The sequence below is a fragment of a genome, unplaced genomic scaffold, assembly GCF_019419815.1.
Source record: "Pyrus x bretschneideri cultivar Hongxiangsu unplaced genomic scaffold, Pyrus_bretschneideri_v1 Contig28, whole genome shotgun sequence".
Taxonomy (NCBI): Eukaryota; Viridiplantae; Streptophyta; class Magnoliopsida; order Rosales; family Rosaceae; genus Pyrus; species Pyrus x bretschneideri.
Genome location: NW_025999590.1, coordinates 3,182,864 through 3,188,135, shown reverse-complemented (window position 1 = coordinate 3,188,135; position 5,272 = coordinate 3,182,864). Strand labels below are relative to the sequence as shown.

The 5,272-nt window shown below is 33.6% G+C and overlaps 1 long non-coding RNA gene across 2 annotated transcripts; it reads right to left on the bottom strand.

The window, feature by feature from the left end:
- Positions 1-2,988: 2,988 nt before the first annotated feature.
- On the bottom strand, positions 2,989-5,070 carry LOC125479335. Of its 2 annotated transcripts, XR_007259934.1 has the most exons (3): positions 4,799-5,070; positions 4,457-4,658; positions 2,989-4,083 (listed from the first exon to the last, which is right to left on the bottom strand). It is a non-coding gene; the product is annotated as an uncharacterized LOC125479335 (long non-coding RNA). The 2 variants fall into 2 exon arrangements; XR_007259933.1 differs by having other exon boundaries at positions 2,989-4,658.
- Between the last annotated feature and the right edge of the window lie 202 nt (positions 5,071-5,272).

The window sequence follows — 5,272 nt, the reverse complement described above, 5'->3', positions numbered from 1 at the left end:
CAAATGATGCATTTTCCTTTGGATATGACTTTTTTTTTCTTCTTATTTTTTGTCAATGTATGTGCATTTAAAATAAATCTTCACAATTACGATGGAAAAAAAAACTAATGCAAAGTCGTCACAATTACATTTAACATTTATTACGATTTAATTTTGTAAACATGATAATGTCTTAAAAAGTTGTCATGTTTTTCGTTTTCACTTTGCATTTCACTTTGTGTAACATTTAAATCATTACTTTATGCAAAGTGAAAACGAAAAACTTAACGACTTTTTAGAATGTGTATAGTAATGAAAAAGTTCATCTTTGCACAATACATTTAAAATATATCTTAATAATTATAATAATAAAAACTAACTCAATATAACTTTATGGGCGCGTAGCGTCTGATCCAAAAACTGTTAACCGATGGGACTAAGAGAGGACCTTGTGCAGTGTGCGCCACTGGCCTGTCTTGTCTGTCTGATGGCCTTCATGCAGACCAAAGACATCAATCAATTCTTTTTCATTATTTTAATTACACTCTTTTCTCTCCTACTACCTCTCTCTATCTTAATTATTTACACAAAATTGCAATTGTATATGAATATATATATATATAAATATATATGCACATATATATATATGTGTGTGTATCAATGCATAATGCATAACATTACTACAGGTACGCAAATTTAAATTGCCATAATCGATGTCTCTATTGTGAGATTTCTAACCAATTATTTATTATCGTGAGGAAAAATTAAACAACAAAATACTATGTAATTGATTCAAAATAATGTTATAACTAATGACATCTTAACGTTTAATATGCAAGTAAGTTTCTCTTCGCTCAATATAAATTATGACGAATGATGATCTCCTCATTTAGGTATGAATTGGAATTTCTATTGCTTTATAATTTCTCCTTCAAAATTTAAGATGTGCTTTAATTGGACAATGGATGCATGCCTACTACGTACTAAATCACAAATATAATTATGTACATGCGATCTCTATCCTGCCTAATACTTTTGTTGGGGCCTCATTAATTTGGAGTAGGATTATCTCCCCTCATATTCTCATCTCCTATTATCTCCCCTCCTATTCTCATTCCCCTTTCTCCCCTTTTGTCACAAAATGGTTTTTGTCTTCTTCTGGCTATTAAAAAATTAACACAAGGCGTTGACATGATTTAATCGTAACCATTCAAATAAGAGAAGAGGATAAGAAATAAAGATCAGGAAGGAAGAGAATTCTACTTCTATCAATTTAAGTCCTTTTTTTGCATGTTTGGTTGCTAGAAAAGAGTACAAAGACTACATCATCTCATGTACCTCATTTTATATATGAAATCAGCATTGGTTTTGCTAGAAAAGAGTGCAAGGCTCTCTGACGTTTTTGCATTATCCTAAACGCTTCTGTATTCTATATTTTAATTCGGTCACATATATACAGTTTGTGTATAATGTTACTGTTTTGTTTCCTATAGCTCGGGAGCATCACAATTCAACTTTTACGATAGTACATGTACACTTTTTATTTATATCGCACAAGGATATCATAAGACCAATTATGGAAATTGATATAATATCTAGATGCTTTAAATTTATCTAGCTTATACATTCACATGATTTATATATGTATTAAGTGCGCATAAGTATGAGAAGTAAACAATTTTCATAAAAATAAAAATGATAAAGAAAATCTTTCCAACTAAAAAAGGGAAAGAAAACAAAATTTAATTAAACTAATTGCTTTTAAAATGATGGAAAACGCTTTTAGAGAAAATATTTTTGGATTCCAAAAGCACTTAAAGTACATTATGTAAGAAGCACCAATTATGTGCTTCTTCAAGGAAGCATTTTAAGTGCTTTTCCAAGATTTACTTGCATATTTACTAAAAATTGGTTCTAAAAATATTTTTACCAAAAACACTTTCAGTTATTTTAAAATTACATCCAAATGAGCCAAAACCTATCAAAGATTGGTTACGAACCATAAAGGTGCATTATGCAACCGGGACCAATAACGAATCTTGGGGCAACTAAAATGCCTAATACTCTTATTTGTGAAGTAAAATACTCTAAAGTCACATCCGGTTGAGTCGTAACATGAGTAATCAAAGGCAAAATAAATACTGTTTCTTTCTACCTTCTGAACACGGGGGTAAGATATACGACGACATGGTGGTTGCTCACAAATAATATCCGATCACCAAGTTCAACAACCTCCATCCATTGTGGACCACCATCAAAATCGCATTCCAGTTTGAACACTCGAAATCCTTTAGTCTTTGGGTGGCTTAGTGTAACTAAAGGCCTTTCCAAGCATGCCCTTATACCAAGGATCGGCTATTAAACACGTTTTTTATTTAGGCTTTTATGCAGAGTTTACCTTATGAAAAATTATAAATAACTTCATAGATACAGAATCTTTTGGTAGGCGAACGAAATCACAACCATTGTAATGTTCTACTCTTGATCCATCATATTCAACGAATTTGTACCAATTGGACGTCTCCACCTTCATTAGCCACAGACCGGGTCAATGAGGTCATAGTCTGAGGTGATAAGCTGCCTACGTCGTACCAAAATCGGAGGAGATAAGTTGATCTTGTCCAATCTTAGTCTTAGCTAGGGGGTGCCTACTCCTACCCCGACTCTGACCCTAAGACCATCTTCAATTTTTGGCTTAAAATTTAAAATTTTTAACCAAGAAAATTTAGGTTTTAACCCATAAACAGTATTTCTGCTCCCACCATTCTAGGCTAAAATTTTAGCCCCAAATTATTAAAAAATAAATTTACATTAATTTTTTACTTAAAGTAACTTTTTTTAAAATAAAAATTTATATAGACTATCCTAATTTAATTTTATGAACATTTTAATCTAAAAATATTTAGATTCTGACAAATACTGAAAAATCACTAACCGACACAATGAAACTCGTTAAATAATATGAAAAAAGATGAAACAAATGAAAGATTTTTTTTTTAATTATTTTAGCCGTTAGATTTAAATTTGGACAGTTAAATTTTTTTTTTTTACCGTTGCATTTCATTAAATTAGATCTTAACTGTTGGATTAAATGAATTGATAACTATAAAATTAAATAAAATATACATATATGGTGGGCCAGACCACTAATCCTGGGCTAAATTTGGCTTCCATTTGAGTTTTAGGTTTTAGACCATATTTTTACCTTGGGTTGAGTTGATTTTTTTTTGGGGGGGGGGGGGGGAATAGAAGTGGAAAGGTTGGAGAATGTCGAAATAACAAAAAAAAAGCGTCAAAAAAGGGTTTAGGATAAGTCTAGTGTCTAAGCAGCTGGTGATCCACCATCAGTAATTCTAGTACATGCGTCACATTTGTAGAGTCCAAGTTTTAGGAAGGGGATCTCGGATCACTTCCATTAAATCCACTCAATCAATGAATATGAGTCCTTAAAATTTGATTCAACGGGTAAAAACATAAAGCCCTTTTAAAAATTATAATAACTTTATCCGTTAGATCAAATTTCAAGGATCCAGATTAATTGATTTGATGGAAGGGATCCATAGAAGATCTCTTTCCCAAGTTTTACACCCATTGGCAGGGTCACTAGGACCCACCTCCTAGTGATTTTTCAGTATTTGTCAGAATCTAAATATTTTTAGGTTAAAATGTTCATAAAATTAAATTAGGATAGTCTATATAAATGTTTATTTTAAAAAAAAGTTAATTTAAGTAAAAAATTAATCTAAATTCATTTTTTAATAATCTGGGGCTAAAATTTTAGCCCAGAATGATGGGAGCAGAAATATTGTTTATGGGTTAAAACCTAAATTTTCTTGGTTAAAATTTTTTAATTTTAGGCCAAAAATTGAAGATGGTCTTAGGATCAGAGTCGGGTTAGGAGTAGGCACCCCTAGCTAAGACTAATATCGAACAAGATCAGCTTATCTCCTCCGATTTTGGCACGATGTAGGCAGCTTAACTCCTCAGACTATGACCTCATTGATCTGGTCTGTGGCTGATGCATGTGGAGACTCCAATTGGTACAAATTCGTTGAATATGATGGATCAAGAGTAGAGCATTACAATGGTTGTGATTTCCTTCACCTACCAAAAGATTTTGCATCTATGGAGTTATTTATGATTTTTCATAAAGCAGACTCTGCATAAAAGCCCAAACAAGAAACGTGTTTAATAGTCGATCCTTGGCATAAGAGCATGCTAGGAAAGGCCTTTAGTTACACTGAGTCACCCAAAGACTAAAGGATTTCGAGTGTTCAAACTGGAATTCGATTTTTCTCCATCATAACACGTGCCAACTTAAATTGAAGTTGGTATTAATCTTTGCTTAACCAAACCAATAGCATAAACAAAGATTTTTTTTATAAACCATAAACAATAGTAACCATATCGAAAGTAAAATCTAATAAACAATAGCGATTTGAGAAATTGAAATTATAGAAATATACAGAGGACGCACCTGTAGAAGTTAAACGTAGAAACACAACTTCATCAATGGTGAAGATTCGCATTGTCAGGGCACAATTCGACCCCAAAAATTTTCACACTGCTCGTTCTCTGCTTGGTCATGCTTGGAGAAGGCATGCTTGCCTCCTAGTTATCAACATATCCCTTTCTCTTGCACCATATCGTATTGAACCAAAACTAAGTAAAGCTTTAATCTGTATCACATTTAGCCAAAATCGAATTGTTAAAAAACATACTTATTCATAATTACACTTTAATTGCAGAATAATCACGGTATCATATCAATAAATGGAATTAAATTTTAATATCTTTACAAAGAAATCGAGAGACATACAAATCCTGGAATTGAGGAATGGCTGGTCATCCAAGTCGAGCCGGCGACCGGGCGAGGCAATGGAGACGGCGACCGACATATCGTTCTCTAGAGAAAGCTTCCGGCGGGCTCTGCGTCAGTGATGAGTTCTTGTGTGGGTGCCGGACAGAAGACGGTTGCGATTTCGAAGAAGAGGGGGGGCGGGGCTTTGGGGAGAGAAATGAGTAGTTTGGAGATTTCAGAGAAACCGCCGAAGGAAGCGAATGGGTGAGACTGGGTGGGTTGGTGGTAGTTAAAACCATACTTTAAATGTCTGTGGTAATATTGGATATTCTACAACGAGTCTTTTATGTCCGTGGTGAATTAATTGTGAAAAATGTGGTGTTGTTTTGTAGTGGATGGTGACAACTGACAAGGCCGATAATCATGCAGTTTCTGGGATGGTGACAACTGACAAGGCCGAGCCCTCTCTTCTCTCTTTTTCCAACCCGAAGT